The sequence below is a fragment of the Arachis ipaensis genome, chromosome B4, assembly GCF_059453495.1.
Source record: "Arachis ipaensis isolate K30076 ecotype BB chromosome B4, ASM5945349v1, whole genome shotgun sequence".
In the NCBI taxonomy this organism is placed as follows: domain Eukaryota; kingdom Viridiplantae; phylum Streptophyta; class Magnoliopsida; order Fabales; family Fabaceae; genus Arachis; species Arachis ipaensis.
The window spans coordinates 99,410,065-99,427,899 of NC_142439.1; the positions used below are offsets into that span (position 1 = coordinate 99,410,065).

At 38.0% G+C, this 17,835-nt stretch overlaps 1 non-coding gene across 1 annotated transcript; it reads right to left on the reverse strand.

The window, feature by feature from the left end:
* Positions 1-4,927: 4,927 nt before the first annotated feature.
* Positions 4,928-5,035, reverse strand: LOC148568540 (small nucleolar RNA R71). The gene has a single exon (XR_015882998.1). It is a non-coding gene; the product is annotated as a small nucleolar RNA R71 (small nucleolar RNA).
* Positions 5,036-17,835: the final 12,800 nt, after the last annotated feature.

Here is a 17,835-nt window from a genome sequence, read left to right on the forward strand (position 1 = left end):
TCTGTTTCTAAGATGTATAATCCGATCTTCATCGTGGTGAATAGGATGATCCGAAAAATTAGCTCTGTTCATCACATTAAGACGAATGTCCCTGACAAACACCCGCGTCTACTTGGGTTCGTGTGAATACGTGACTGGAAAGCATGAGCCAACAATTATGTTTATACATCTCTCAGACGGTTAATCCACGACTTCGTTGGGGACTTCTCGAGACACCAGTTTAGTCCTACCTAATTTATCTGTCTGTTGTATATATCATAGGCAGAGAGTTGCACGAAATTGAACTCGCACAACTTCACTGACAAGTGCACCGGGTCGTCCAAGTAATATCTCAGGTGAGTGAGGGTCGATCCCATGAGGATTGTTGGATTGAGCAAGCTGTAGTTATCCTACAGATCTTAGTCAAGCAAATAAAAAGATAGTTGTGGTTGTAGGCACATAAAATAAACAATCAATAAAGAAAAGACATAGAAATAATGATAAGAAATTAGTTAAGGCTTTGGAGATGCCTTATCTTTCTGGATTAATAAGTCTTACATACTGCTTCAACAATAAATGATTCATTCTATGGCAAAGCTGTAAGTGATTAACTCATGTCCTTTCATCAAGTTAATCTCCCCTAAACCATAGCAAAGCTGGCAGAAATTAACTCATGTCCTCTCATCAAGTTTAACTCATGGTCGTTCACTATGGCTGAGGATGAAGCCTGCACAATTCATTCTCCTTTGTGATCTGATGAGTGGATAATTTATACGCTTTTTGGCATTGTTTTTAGTATGTTTTTAGTAGGATCTAGTTACTTTTAGGGATGTTTTTATTAGTTTTTTTATGTTAAATTTACATTTCTGGAATTTACTATGAGTTTGTGTGTTTTTCTGTGATTTCAGGTATTTTCTGGCTGAAATTGAGGGACTTGAGCAAAAATCAGATTCAGAGGTTGAAGAAGGACTGCTGATGTTGTTGGATTCTGACCTCCCTGCACTCAAAGTGGATTTTCTGGAGCTACAGAACTCAAAATGGTACGCTCTCAACGGCGTTGGAAAGCAGACATCCATGGCTTTCTAGCAATATATAATAGTTCATACTTTGCCCAAGTGTAGACGACGAAAAAGGGCGTTGAACGCCAGTTCTATGCTACAGTCTGAAGTTAAACGCCAGAAACACGTCACAAACCAGAGTTGAATGCCAAAAACACGTTACAACTTGGCGTTCAACTCCAAAAGAAGCCTCTGCACGTGTAAACTTCAAGCTCAGCCCAAGCACACACCAAGTGGGCCCTGAAAGTGAATTTCTGCATCAATTACTTACTTCTGTAAACCCTAGTAGCTAGTCTAGTATAAATAGGACATTTTACTATTGTATTTACATCTTCGGATCATCTTATAATTTTTAGTTCATCTTTGATCAGTTTTGTGCGATCTTAGACTTTCATGGGGGCTGGCCATTCGGCCATGCCTGGACCATCATCACTTATGTATTTTCAAACGGTAGAGTTTCTGCACTCCATAGATTAAGGTGTGGAGCTCTGCTGTTCCTCATGATTTAATGCAAAGTACTACTGTTTTTCTATTCAATTCAACTTATTCCGCCTCTAAGATATCCATTCGCTCCCAAGAACATGATGAATGTGATGATTATGTGACGCTCATCATCATTCTCACTCATAAACGCGTGCTTGACAAACACTTCTGTTCTACATGCAAACAAGCTTGAATGAATATCTCTTAGATATCTAATACAGGGGACCGAGTCCGAGTTATTAGTGTCTTCGTGGTATAAGTTAGAACCCATGGATGGCCATTCCTGAGATCCGGAAAGTCTAAACCTTGTCTGTGGTATTCCGAGTAGGATCTGGGAAGGGATGGCTGTGACGAACTTCAAACTCGCGAGTGCTGGGCGTGGTGACAGACGCAAAAGGATAGTAAATCCTATTCCGGTATGATCGAGAACCTCCATATGATTAGCCATGCCGTGACAGAGCATTTGGACCATTTTCACAGAGAGGATAGGATGTAGCCATTGACAACGGTGATGCCCTTATAGAAAGCTTGCCATGGAAAGGAGTAAGACTGATTGGATGAAGACAGCGGGAAAGCAGAGATTCAGAGGAACGAAAGCATCTCTATACGCTTATCTGAAATTCTCACCAATGAATTACATAAGTATTTCTATCTTTATTTTTTGTTTATTTATTATTAATTTTCGAAAACTCCATAACCATTTGATATCCGCCTGACTGAGATTAACAAGATGACCATAGCTTGCTTCATACCAACAATCTCCGTGGGATCGAACCTTACTCACGTAAGGTTTTATTACTTGGACGACCCAGTGCACTTGCTGGTTAGTTGTGCGAAGTTGTGAAGTTATGTTTGGACCATGGTATTGTGCACCAGTTATTGGCGCCATTGCCAGGGAGAGAACGAACAACAAATTTTACAACCTCAGGGATCACAATTTCGTGCACCAAGTTTTTGGCGCCGTTGCCGGAGATTGTTCGAGTTTGGACAACTGACGGTTCATCGTGTTGCTCAGATTGGGTAATTTTCTTCTTATTTTATTTTCAAAAAGTTTTCAAAAACTTTTTCAAAAATATTTTCTTCTTTTTCGTTTTTCCCAATTAATTTTCGAAAAAAAAATATTTTTCTTCAGAATTTTTAAGAATGAATTCTAGTGTTTCATGAAGCATGTAGAAGCCTGGCTGGCTGTAAAGCCATATCCAAATTCTTTTGGATTGAGGCTTCCACTTGTCAACATAAAAGGCATGTATATGAAGTTGGATGAAGTATCAGCTGTTATATGCCTGATTTGTATCTTCTAAAGCTTGGCTGACTATTAAGCCATGTCTAACCCTCAGATTGGAGCTTTAGACTAAAGAGCAGAAGATTCCTAGAATTCATATTAAAAAATTTTGGAATCCTTATTTTTCTTTTTCACATTAATTTTCGAAAAATCCAAAAAAAATCATAAAATCATAAAAATAAAAAATATTTTGTGTTTCTTGTTTGAGTCTTGAGTCAATTTTTAAGTTTGGTGTCAATTGCATTTTTCTAAAAAATTTATGCATTTTTCGAAAATTCATGCATTCATAGTGTTCTTCATGATCTTCAAGTTGTTCTTGGCCAGTCTTCTTGTTTGATCTTCATATTTTCTTGTTTTGTGTCTTTTCTTGTTTTTCATATGCATTCTTGCATTCATAGTGTCTATACATGAAAAATTTCTAAGTTTGGTGTCTTGCATGTTTTCTTTTCTTAAAAATTTTTCAAAAATAAGTTCTTGATGTTCATCTTGACATTCAAAGTGTTCTTGGTGTTCATCTTGACATTCATAGTGTTCTTGCATGCATCATGTGTTTTGATTCATATTTTCATGTTGTGAGTCATTTTTTTTTGTTTTTCTCTTTCATCATTAAAAATTAAAAAATCAAAAAAATATCTTTCCCTTTTTCTCTCATAAATTTCAAAAATTTGGATTGACTTTTTCAAAAATTTTTAAAACTCAATTGTTTCTTATGAGTCAAATCAAATTTTCAATTTAAAAAATCTTATCTTTTTCAAAATCTTTTTCAAAAATCATATCTTTTTCATTTTTCTTATTTATTTTCAAAAATTTTAAAAATATCTTTTTTTAAAAATCTTTTTCTTAATTTTACATCATATTTTCGAAAATATCATCAACAATTAATGTTTTGATTCAAAAATTTCAAGTTTGTTACTTACTTGTTAAGAAAGATTCAAACTTTAAGTTCTAGAATCATATCTTGTGATTTCTTGTGAATCAAGTCATTAATTGTGAATTTAAAAATCAAATCTTTTTCAAAACTAATTTCAATCATATATTTTCAAAAATATCTTTTTATCTTATCTTTTTTTCATATCTTTTTAATCATATCTTTTTAAAACATATCTTTTTCAAAAATTTGATTTTAAAATATCTTTTCTAACTTCTATCTTCTTATCTTTTCAAAATTAATTTTCAAATTTGTTTCAACTAACTAATTAACTTTTTATTTGTTTCTTATCTCTTTCAAAACTACCTAACTAACTACCCCTCTCTAATTTTCGAAAATACCTCCCTCTTTTTCAAAAATTCTTTTTAATTAATTAATTATTTAATTTTTAATTTTAATTTCAATTTTCCTTTAATTTTTGAAAATCATTAACTATTTTTCAAAATCAATTTTCGAAATTTCCTCTCCCTCATCTCCTTCTATTTATTTATTCATCTACTAACACTTCTCTTCACCAAAAAAATTCGAACCCCTTCTTCTCCTCTGAGTTCGAATTCTTCTCTTCTACATTCTTATTCTTCTTTTCTTCTACTCACCCAAAGGAATCTCTATACTGTGACATAGAGGATTTCATATTTTCTTTGTTATTCCCTTCCTTGTCATATGAGCAGGAGCAAGGACAAGAACATTCTTGTTGAAGCAGATCCTGAACCTGAAAGGACTCTGAAAAGGAAACTAAAAGAAGTTAAAATACAACAATCCAGAGACAACCTTATAGGAATTTTCGAACAAGAAGAGGAGATGGCAGCCGAAAATAATAATAATGCAAGGAGGATGCTTGGTGACTTTACTGCACCTAATTCCAATTTACATGGAGGAAGCATCTCCATCCCTACCATTGGAGCAAACAACTTTGAGCTGAAACCTCAATTAGTTTCTCTGATGCAACAAAACTGCAAGTTTCATGGACTTCCATCTGAAGATCCTTTTCAGTTCTTAATTGAATTCTTGCAGATATGTGATACTGTTAAGACTAATGGAGTAGATTCTGAAGTCTACAGGCTCATGCTTTTCCCTTTTGCTGTGAGAGACAGAGCTAGAATATGGTTGGATTCTCAACCTAAAGATAGCCTGAACTCTTGGGATAAGCTGGTCAAGGCTTTCTTAGCCATGTTCTTTCCTCCTCAAAAGCTGAGTAAGCTTAGAGTGGATGTTCAAACCTTCAGACAGAAAGAAGGTGAATCCCTCTATGAAGCTTGAGAGAGATACAAGGAACTGACCAAAAAGTGTCCTTCTGACATGCTTTCAGAATGGACCATCCTGGATATATTCTATGATGGTCTGTCTAAATTAGCTAAGATGTCATTGGATACTTTTGCAGGTGGATCCATTCACCTAAAGAAAATGCCTGCAGAAGCTCAAGAACTTATTGATGTAATAACCCCGATTTTCGAGTACGCGAGATCTTTTCTGAAAGTACGAATTTCTCCGGAAGATCAGTAAGGGGAAAACCTTTGATATATCATCAAGAATCTCAATCCTCATTGTCATTATGTCATCTTTAAGTTAGAACCTTTCCCGAGGCAAGCTCGATGATGCAGTCGCGAAGAACCTAGTTTTTGAACCGTATCGGTTAGGAGTTTTAATTCGGTTTTTCGTAAATAGTCTCAGTTTGACAAACCGAACTCGATTTATGAGAGAAGAGAGATAATAGGATGATATTATCATTATATTAGTATTAGAAGCTTCTTGAATAATATTATAAGGTTACCTGGTCAGTTTTAGTTAAAAATAGAAAACCGGTTTAACCGGGTTCACAATTTACTGGTGCAGCTTAGCACCAGCACTCTCTGATGACTTTAGCAATGCTAAGGCCTCATTATACATGTTTTATTCTCATAATAAATATGTTACTAGTGTCATTTATGCTAGTAGCTCAGAAAATAATTTTTAGAGATGTTTTCACAAGTGTTCCGATACACCTAGTTTTAGTAGTTATACATCTGAGATATTTTAATATTATTTTAATCCACCTCCAAGCCAACCAATCACAACTCACCCTACACCCCCAAAACCCCCAAGGCTGGCTCATTTTCACTTTGTGGCCGAAAATAGGTAGAGAGAAAAAGAGAGAAAAGTTCTTAGTTCCAAATCTTCAAAGCTTGATTTCTACTGAACTAAAACTCAAATCAAAATTCCAATCCGACCAAAATGATCCTCTCTTCTTTCTCTACATGATTATATGACTTATCAAGGCTGGGATCAAGGTGAGTTGGCTGCACCATCTCTCTTTTGATTCAGTTTCAAGGAAACATGCTTAAATATGTGTTTTCTTGATGTGATTTAGGAGGAAAAAGTGCTTAAGGACCACCTGAAAATCTAACTGAATTAGGGGCAGCAAAATCAGGTAGGGTGCCACGAAATTAATCTTGATTATTTGTGTTTGAGATGTGTGAATGTTGTATAATTTGGCTGTGCTAAAAGTTGGTTGCATATATGATTGATTCTTGGTGAAAATTTGGTGAATTTTTATGAAATTTGATGAAATTCAAGCTTTAAAGTTCATGTTCTTGGGAAGCTGGAAAAACGAAACCCTAAGATTAAATTGAGGTTCAATTTGTGTTGAAATCATGTAGAAAAGATGGGATTTTAGTGGCTGCTAATTTATTATGAATTATAGTAAAAATCGGTTGCTGAAAAGATTGAAAAACGGGTAAAAACAGAGAAAGAATCTGAAGAATTTATGAAGAACATGAAGAACACTTTGAGTGTGGTGAAGAACAATGAAGAACACCTTTTTTATTCATAAAAGGGCAAATAAGTAATTATTTTGGTGTTTGAGGGGTTATTTGGTAATTACTGAAAGTTAGGATGGTAAAAGTAGAAATATTAAAAGTTACGGATGGTAAAAAGTGAATTTTAAAGGTTAAAGGTTAAAGTAAAGTTAATTTTCGAAAATATATTAATAAAATAATAAATAATAATATTTAATTAAAAATAATATTTTAATAAAAATAATAAAATAATACGAAAAAGGCAATTTTCTGTAAAAGCTTTAGAAAGACAACTTTAAGTGCAGAATCTCATAATTACCTTCATAAAACACTTAGGGAGTGGTAAAAATATATTAGTGAGGCAAAGATAAATAAAAGATAAAAAGTTGAAGAAAAGATAAAAATCGAAAAAAAAAGTCTGTAAGATTTTAATGACAGAAAAACAGACAGAGACTAGCAAACAAACTAGGGCAACATAGTTAGTCTTTGAGTTACGACTAGGGTTAGGTATTATATGAAAAGTTAAATTGTTTCAGTATAGACTTAATGAACCTATACTTGGGACATGCTAACTATTCATACCGAAATTTACATAAGCTTTAAATACACAGATTAAACAGAGAAATCAGAGCAGGGTAAAGAGACTAAGAGCAGAAGGCTTATTGAAAGGTTAATTGTTGCTTAAGGCAACCCAAGAGATATTGTTTGCTTATTCGTTGCTTAATGCAACCTAAGAGATAATATTTATTATCTGTTGCTTTAAGCAACCCAAGAGTTTCTGTAGGGAAACTTGGATACCTATAGCAATTTTCCGTTCCCAAGAGTATATTTCCTGCGAGTAGAAAGCAGAGGCTGTCTCAATAGAGCTGCTAATAATTATATGCGCATTTATTTGAACGGAAGATCGTATCCAGGAAATCGTGAACTCGTGACCGGATAAATGTCGGGAATGCAGGTGCTAACCGACACATGAGCTCATGGCCTGTACTAGGGCTAGACATGCATCATTCTTGTCTGCGCATCATTCTCTGTTGCTTTCCTTCTTGTGAGTGAACTATTTCTTTATGTTTGTCTGCTTGAGTGTTATGTCTGTGCTTTATTTCCTTGTGTTCTTCTGTTTGTGTTCTGTTTTCTGTTTTCCTATCTATTTTAACTACTGTTTACTACTTTATTGTATTCTAATATCTATCTGCTAATTGGAATCAAATAAATGAACGTAACTAATAACCCGGACCCTACTAAGAACTCCCCAGTTCTTACCCATTCTCTCCCTTCCTCCCCCTCAGATGGAGACGGGCGTGATCTTCTATGAGTTCGAGGACCCTTACGTCTACGAGGATCCGGTACATCACAGTTACTTCATTATGGGTTTGGAGCCTCGTATTAGACAATATGCGTTACCTAATCGAGCTTTTCAACATCCTCTGTCTAGCCCGCATTTTGACCCCGATGCTCCTTACGACTTTCCCTTATCCTGGTTACATCCTGACGCACCTGGACATCCTTTTCCTGATAATCCCGGGCACCCTATACCAGCTCAACCTTTGAATGAGGCGGTACCTGAGCCTATCATTCCTGATGAGCCTGAGTTAGCTGATGACTACGTACCTGTGATACCACCAGAGTGGGATTTTTCCCCTGAGCCGATCCCTAACTTTCCACAGTGGTGCACGAAATTGTGATCTCCAGGCTCGAACAATCCCTGGTAATGGCTCCAAAAACTTGGTGCTCTGTTCTCAATACATAATTGTCACAACTTCGATACAACTAACCAGCAAGTGCACTGGGTCGTCCAAGTAATACCTTACGTGAGTAAGGGTCGAATCCCACGGAGATTGTTGGTATGAAGCAAGCTATGGTCACCTTGTAAATCTTAGTCAGGCAGATATAAAGTGATAATGGTGTTTTCGAATATTATATAATAAAATAGGGATAGAGATACTTATGTAAATCATTGGTAGGAATTTCAGATAAGCGAATGGAGATACTTTTCGTTTCTCTGAACCTCTGCTTTCCTGCTATCTTCATCCAATCAGTCTCACTCCTTTCCATGGCTGGCTTTATGTGATACATCACCACTGTCAATGGCTACTTTCGGTCATCTCTCGGGAAAATGATCCAATGCCCTGTCACGGCACGGCTAATCGTCTGGAGGCATCACCCTTGCCAATGGCTTCATCTTATCCTCTCAGTGAATAATATGCTCACGCACCCTGTCACGGCACGGCAATTCATCTGTCGGTTCTCGATCATGCTGGAATAGGATTTACTATCCTTTTGCGTCTGTCACTAACGCCCTGCAATCGCGAGTTAGGAGCTCGTCACAGTCATTCAATCATTGAATCCTACTTGGAATACCACAGACAAGGTTTAGACTTTCCGGATTCTCTTGAATGCCGCCATCATTCTAGCTTACGCCACGAAGATTCCGGTTAAGAGATCTAAGAGATACTCATTCTAGCTTATTTCATGTAGAACAGAAGTGTTTGTCAGGCACGCGTTCATAAGGGAGAAGGATGATGAGCGTCACACATAATCATCACCTTCATCACGTTCTTAGGTGCGGATGGATATCTTAGAAGCGAAATAAGAAGAATTGAATAGAAAACAGTAGTACTTTGCATTAATCTTTGAGGAACAGCAGAGCTCCACACCTTAATCTATGGAGTGTAGAAACTCTACCGTTGAAAATACATAAGTGAAGGGCCAGGCATGGCCGAGATGGCCAGCCCCCAAAACGTGATCAAAGGATCATAAGGTAATCCAAAGATGCCTAATACAATAGTAAGAGGTCCTATTTATAATAAACTAGCTACTAGGGTTTACATGAGTAAGTATTTGATGCATAAATCCACTTCCGGGGCCCACTTGGTGTGTGTTTGGGCTGAGCTTAAGTGTTGCACGTGCAGAGGCCATTTGTGGAGTTGAACGCCAGTTTCTGTGCCAGTTTGGGCGTTCAACTCTGGTTTTGGATCCTTTTCTGGCGCTGGACGCCAGATTTGGGCAGAAGGCTGGCGTTGAACGCCAGTTTACGTCGTTTATTCTTGGCCAAAGTATGGACTATTATATATTTCTGGAAAGCCCTGGATGTCTACTTTCCAACGCAATTGGAAGCGCGCCATTTCAAGTTCTGTAGTTCCAGAAAATCCACTTTGAGTGCAGGGAGGTCAGAATCCAACAGCATCAGCAGTCCTTTTTTCAACCTCTGAATCTGATTTCTGCTCAAGTCCCTCAATTTCAGCCAGAAAATACCTGAAATCACAGAAAAACACACAAACTCATAGTAAAGTCCAGAAATGTGAATTTAACATAAAAACTAATGAAAACATCCCTAAAAGTAACTAGATCCTACTAAAAACATACTAAAAACAATGTCAAAAAGCGTATAATTTATCCGCTCATCACACAGCCTGATGAGCCGGCACTACCAGACGGTGGGGTAGCTCCTATATACGCGAACGGACCTGTGCTCGCGAATGGTTTTGTACATAGTGACAACAGTGTTTCTGGTGGATCTGAGGGTATAGCTGTAGCTGCGGATGATGATGAGGAGGAGGATCCTGAGATAGAGATAGAGTAGGATGAGGAGATGGACGGGCCTCACGGCGATTCTCTGAATGGCCACGTGTAGATATAGCTTGACTGCGGAAGGGGCATTCTTTTGATGACACTCTAGTCTGACATTATCTGTTAGTTAGTCTCTCACTTGTGTTAGTACACCCGAGAGCTAGGAGCTATATAGTGGTTAGGCTAGCCTGGGTGCCAGTTTAGTGGCTTTTTGTATGGGCCAGGCCCTGGGAGTGTCGTGTATATATTAGCTACGTAGGATGACGAGGATGTAAACTGACTTGATCTTGTGTAAACGCTGCATGTGTTTGTTATAGTGTACATGATGTATATTATCAGTTGTATTTCTATGTTTCTTTATGCCGCTTTTCTATTACTCTCAATGTATGCTTGTTTATTTTACCTTGTTATCTGCAACGATACGATATAAAAAAAAGTTACCCGTAAAATTGGCATCGCTCTAACAAGGAACAGGCTTATATAGTAAATAATAGTTAATAATTAAGAGGGAAAAGTTAGTAACACTTAGCTTCTTGTATGACCATGGCATACTGGGAGTTGGGTCGTTACAAGTTGGTATCAGAGCAGTTCGTTCCCAATAGAGCCTGGGGAGTGGACTGACTATGCTTCATTGCATACTCTGTTGTGTGTCTCATGCTTATAGGATATCTATGTGATATGTGTTGCATGATTGTCTCTGTATTTTCATTCTGGGAGTGTTCACACTTGACTTGAAGTGTTAAGACTGATCACCTTAATAATGATTGTTTGGTGTGAACAGGACCACAATGGGTTCACAGAGATGAGGCGTACGGGAAGGAATTCCTAATGTTAACTACGAGAGGGAGCAGGAGACGTTTATGACTACCATGAATGCCGTGGCTGAGGCAGTGCGTGAGGCTGCAGTAGCAGCGGCTAGGGCTGTTGATCGTCTTGGAGTGAGAAACGGGAATGAGAATGAGCATGGGGAAGATAGTGGAAATGATGAGAATAACTTGGGGCATCTCAAAAGACTTATGACCCTTGCGACTTTTCTGAAGGTTAAACCGCCTAAGTTTAAAGGTACACTCGTTGCGACTGATGCTGACAACTGGTTTCGAGCTATCGAACGATCACTGCGAGCGCAGCATGTTCCGGAAGGCCAGCACGTGGAGTTTGCTACTTATATGCTGGAAGGAGAAGCTGAGCATTAGTGGCAGGGGATACAGCGACTGTTGCAACAAGGTGAAGGCAATATTCCTTGGAATATTTTTAAGGATGAATTTTATAAGAAGTATTTTCCGAGGGCAGCTCGTGATGCTAAGGAGATGGAACTTATGCAGCTGAAACAGGGTAACACAACTGTTGTAGAATATGCCCGTAAGTTTGATGACTTGTGCCGTTTCTCCAAGATCTGTCAAGGGAATCCTGCTGACTTTGAAGAATGGAAGTGTTTGAAGTTCGAAGGGGGCCTTCGTGAGGATCTGATGAGTTCAGTAGTTCCATTGGAGATACGAGATTTTGCTGAGCTGGTTAATAAGTGCAAGTTAGTGGAAGAATGTGCTAAGAAGGTAATTGCCTCTAAAGCAAGTCGTCAAGGATTTCCACCAAGGAACTACAATAATTATAATTGGCAACCACGAAGGACAAACTTCAAGACACCTGGTGTGCCACAGCGAAGAAACCCACAGGCTGGTAACATCCCTGCTCGCCCTACGGGTGGAAACGGAGGTAGACCAAGGCAGGATAATGGTAAACGACCCCAACAGGCACAGGTGAATACTGCATGTAGGCAGTGTGGGAAAGATCATGGTAATAGACCCTGCTTGTTTGGGACATCTAAGTGTTATATTTGTAATGAACCAGGACATATGGCTAAGAATTGCCCGAAGAGGTTTACTCGGAATCCATCGCGAACCCAGCAACAAGGTCGAGTGTTTGCCATGACTGCTAATGATGCTATGCAATCAGACGCCCTGATCCAAGGTCAGTGTTACGTCAAGAATCGATTTCTAACTGTACTGTATGATTCGGGTGCATCGCATTCCTTTATTTCTTTAACTGTTGCTCGTGAGTTGGGACTAGATTTCTCTGAGTTGAACTTTGATCTAATTGTCCATACACCTGCATCCCAAAATGCTTTGACTAGTTTAGTGTGCCTACAAGTACCATTCGCTATTAGGAACAGAACTTTTATACAAGATCTAATCTGTTTGCCTCTATGTGGTTTAGAAGTTATTCTAGGGTTAGATTGGTTATCTAAGTATCATGTTTTCCTTGATTGCTATGAAAGAACTGCTGTTATTCCGTCTGATAGTTTAGATATTAAACTATTTCTATCTCATACTTTATATCTGAATTCTATAAGAGTTACATTAGAGGGGAGTGATTGTGAGGGGTATGTTCTGTTAGCGGTTAGCTCGAATGATAGTGAACTAAGCTTAGAACGAATCTGAGTGGTGAAGGAATTTCCTGATGTTTTACCGGACGACATACCTGAGTTTTCTCCTCAGCGAGAGATAGAATTCAGCATTGAACTAGTACCTGGAACCGGACCGATTTTCATAGCACCGTACCGGATGTCATCATTGGAACTTGCAAAGTTGAAGAAGCAGTTGGATGAGCTACTTGGAAAGAAATTTATTCATCCCAGTGCATCACCTTGGGGAGCTCCAGTATTGCTAGTAAAGAAAAAGGATGGTAGAATGCGACTTTGCGTGGATTACCGGCAGTTAAATAAAGTCACCATCAAGAACAAGTATCCACTTCCACGGATAGATGATTTAATGGACCAGTTGAAAGCTGCAACTGTGTTCTCGAAGATTGATTTGCGATCGGGCTATCACCAGATTCGAGTGAAAGAGTCGGATATACCGAAGACTGCATTTAGAACTCGATATGGTCACTATGAGTATACGGTTATGTCGTTTGGACTAACTAATGCTCCTGCGATTTTCATGGATTACATGAATCGTATTTTTCGTCCGTACCTTGATCAGTTCGTAGTAGCTTTCATAGACGATATTCTCATTTATTCGAAGACAGAAAGAGAGCATGAAGAGCATCTAAGAACTGTATTGCAGATACTAAGGACTCGGAAGTTATATGCTAAACTATCAAAGTGCGAGTTCTGGACAGAGAAGATGACATTTTTGGGACACGTTATATCACAGAGAGGAATTGCAGTGGATCCTTCAAATATTGAAGCAGTAGTGCAATGGGAACCACCTACGACCATTACAGAAGTTCGGAGTTTTCTCGGACTAGCTGGATATTACTGGAGGTTTATTAAAGGGTTTTCTCAGATAGCCTTACCTCTGACTAGCCTTACACGAAAGGAAGTTCCGTTCGTTTGGACGGCTGAGTGTGATAGAAGTTTCAAGATGCTTAAGGAAAAGTTAACAACTGCACCTGTATTAGTACTACCCGACCCACAGAAACCTTTTGAAGTATACTGTGACGCTTCTCATAAAGGACTTGGATGTGTGCTGATGCAAGACAAAAATGTGGTGGCTTATGCTTCCCGGCAGCTGAGACCTCATGAACGAAATTATCCGACGCATGACTTGGAGTTGGCTGCAGTAGTGTTTGCTCTGAAGATCTGGAGGCACTATTTGTATGGCGCTCAACTAGAAGTTTTCTCTGACCACAAAAGTTTAAAGTATATCTTTGACCAGAAGGATCTAAATATGCGACAGCGAAGGTGGATGGAGTTCCTGAAGGACTATGATTTTAAGTTAAGTTATCACCCAGGAAAAGCGAACGTGGTGGCAGACGCCTTGAGCAGGAAGAATTTGAGTATCTCTTGGATGATGATAAAGGAAGAGAAGCTACTTGCGGAATTTGAGGACCTTAAGTTGGCTATGACTGAGACGTCAAGTGGAGTCCGTTTGGCCCAATTGCATATAACACCAGATTTTAAGATTAGGATTCAACAAGCACAAGCACAGGATTTAGAAATGATGACGATGCTGAGACGGATGAAAGTAGAGGAACCAGAAGCTGTAAGACTAGATCGTAGCAGTCTCTGGAGATACAAGAACAGAATTTGTGTGCCTAGCTCTGGAGATTTACGGCAAAGGATTCTTGCAGAAGCCCATCAAAGTAGATTCTCTGTGCATCCTGGGGTAACAAAGATGTATCAAAATTTGAAACAAATGTTCTGGTGGCCGGGCTTGAAGAAAGAGGTAGCTGATTATGTCTCAAAATGTTTAACCTGCCAGAAGGTGAAGGTGGAACACCAGAAACCGTCAGGAACCCTGCAACCCTTAGAAATACCACAATGGAAATGGGAGCAGATCACTATGGATTTTGTCACGGGATTGCCAAGGACCTCAACTGGACACAATGCTATTTGGGTAATTGTGGACAGGTTGACGAAGTCAGCGCACTTCCTTCTGATTCGAGTTGACTATACATTAGAAAGGCTGGCACGGATATATATTCAAGAAATCGTACGATTACACGGAATACCTTCGTCAATTGTTTCAGATCGAGATCCGAGATTTACTTCCAGATTCTGGGGAGCTTTCCAGAGAGCGTTGGGAACAGAATTGCATATGAGTACAGCATACCATCCTCAGACAGATGGACAATCAGAGCGGATAATCCAGACATTGGAAGACATGCTAAGATCTTGTGTGATGGATAACCAAGGCAGTTGGGATAGGTATTTGCCATTGGTCGAGTTCGTCTACAACAACAGTTACCAACAAAGTATCGGGATGGCACCATATGAAGCTCTCTACGGAAGAAGGTGTCAGACACCATTGTGTTGGAATGACGACGGAGAAGCTAGTGTCTTAGGTCCAGACTTAGTGCAAGAAACTACTGAAAAGATAAAGGGGATTCGCCAGAAGATCCAGACAGCACAGAGCCGTTAAAAGAGCTATGCCGATAATAGACGTAGACCCTTAGAGTTTAGTGAGGGAGACCATGTCTTTCTTAAAGTAACCCCGACTACTGGAATAGGTAGAGCCCTTAAGACTAAAAAGCTTAACCCTCGATACATAGGACCTTTCCAAATACTTAAAAGAGTCGGACTAGTAGCTTATCAAGTAGCCCTTCCTCCATATCTGTCAAACCTTCATGATGTTTTTCATGTCTCGAAACTTAAGAAATATATTCTCGACGAGAGTCACATTTTACAACCAGAGACAGTACAGTTACGAAACGATTTGACATATCAAGCATCACCAGTTCAGATCGTAGAAAGAGGTGATAAGCAGCTAAGAGGAAAAACTGTTCGCTTAGTCAAAGTAGCTTGGGGACAAAGAGGAGAAGAAGAGCACACTTGGGAACTGGAAGATAAGATGAAAGCCGATTACCCGCATTTATTCTCAGGTAACTGAAATTTTGAGGGCAAAATTTTCTGTTAGGAGGGTAGAATGTAACAACCCCGATTTTCGAGTACGCGAGATCATTTCTGAAAGTACGAATTTCTCCGGAAGATTAGTAAGGGGAAAACCTTTGATATATCATCAAGAATATCAATCCTCATTGTCATTAGGTCATCTTTAAGTTAGAACCTTTCCCGATGCAAGCTCGATGATGCAGTCGCGAAGAACCTAGTTTTTGAACCGTATCGGTTAGGAGTTTTAATTCGGTTTTTCGTAAATAGTCTCAGTTTGACAAACCGGACTCGATTTATGAGAGAAGAGAGATAATAGGATAATATTATCATTATATTAGTATTAGAAGCTTCTTGAATAATATTATAAGGTTACCTGGTCAGTTTTAGTTAAAAATAGAAAACCGGTTTAACCGGGTTCACAATTTACTGGTGCAGCTTAGCACCAGCACTCTCTAATGACTTTAGCAATGCTAAGGCCTCATTATACATGTTTTATTCTCATAATAAATATGTTACTAGTGTCATTTATGCTAGTAGCTCAGAAAATAATTTTTAGAGATGTTTTCACAAGTGTTTCGATACACCTAGTTTTAGTAGTTATACATCTGAGATATTTTAATATTATTTTAATCCACCTCCAAGCCAACCAATCACAACTCACCCTACACCCCCAAAACCCCCAAGGCTGGCTCATTTTCACTTTGTAGCCGAAAATAGGTAGAGAGAAAAAGAGAGAAAAGTTCTTAGTTCCAAATCTTCAAAGCTTGATTTCTGCTGAACTAAAACTCAAATCAAAATTCCAATCCGACCAAAATGATCCTCTCTTCTTTCTCTACATGATTATATGACTTATCAAGGCTGGGATCAAGGTGAGTTGGCTGCACCATCTCTCTTTTGATTCAGTTTCAAGGAAACATGCTTAAATATGTGTTTTCTTGATGTGATTTAGGAGGAAAAAGTGCTTAAGGACCACCTGAAAATCTAACTGAATTAGGGGCAGCAAAATCAGGTAGGGTGCCACGAAATTAATTTTGATTATTTGTGTTTGAGATGTGTGAATGTTGTATAATTTGGCTGTGCTAAAAATTGGTTGCATATATGATTGATTCTTGGTGAAAATTTGGTGAAATTTTGATGAAATTTGATGAAATTCAAGCTTTAAAGTTCATGTTCTTGGGCATCTGGAAAAATGAAACCCTAAGCTTAAATTGAGGTTCAATTTGTGTTGAAATCATGTAGAAAATATGGGTTTTAGTGGCTGCTAATTTATTATGAATTATAGTAAAAATCGGTTGCTGAAAAGACTGAAAAATGGGTAAAAACAGAGAAAGAATCTGAAGAATTTATGAAGAACATAAAGAACACTTTGAGTGTGGTGAAGAACAATGAAGAACACCTTTTTGATTCATAAAAGGGCAAGAAAGTAATTATTTTGGTGTTTGAGGGGTTATTTGGTAATTACTGAAAGTTAGGATGGTAAAAGTAGAAATATTAAAAGTTACGGATGGTAAAAAGTGAATTTTAAAGGTTAAAGGTTAAAGTAAAGTTAATTTTCGAAAATATATTAATAAAATAATAAATAATAAAAAAATATTAAATAATAATATTTAATTAAAAATAATATTTTAATAAAAATAACAAAATAATGCGAAAAAGGCAGTTTTCTGTAAAAGCTTTAGAAAGACAACTTTAAGTGCAGAATCTCATAATTACCTTCATAAAACACTTAGGGAGTGGTAAAAACATATTAGTGAGGCAAAGATAAATAAAAGATAAAAAGTTGAAGAAAAGATAAAAATCGAAGAAAAAGTCTGTAAGATTTTAATGACAGAATAACAGACAGAGACTAGCAAACAAACTAGGGCAACATAGTTAGTCTTTGAGTTGCGACTAGGGTTAGGTATTATATGAAAAGTTAAATTGTTTCAGTATAGACTTAATGAACCTATACTTGGGACATGCTAACTATTCATACCGAAATTTACATAAGCTTTAAATACACAGATTAAACAGAGAAATCAGAGCAGGGTAAAGAGACTAAGAGCAGAAGGCTTATTGAAAGGTTAATTGTTGCTTGAGGCAACCCAAGAGATATTGTTTGCTTATTCGTTGCTGAATGCAACCTAAGAGATAATATTTATTATCTGTTGCTTTAAGCAACCCAAGAGTTTTTGTAGGGAAACTTAGATACCTACAGCAATTTTCCGTTCCCAAGAGTATATTTCCTGCGAGTAGAAAGCAGAGGTTGTCTCAATAGAGCTGCTAATAATTATATGCGCATTTATTTGAATGGAAGATCGTATTCGGGAAATCGTGAACTCGTGACCGGATAAATGTCGGGAATGCAGGTGCTAACTGACACATGAGCTCATGGCCTGTACTAGGGCTAGACATGCATCATTCTTGTCTGCGCATCATTCTCTGTTTCTTTC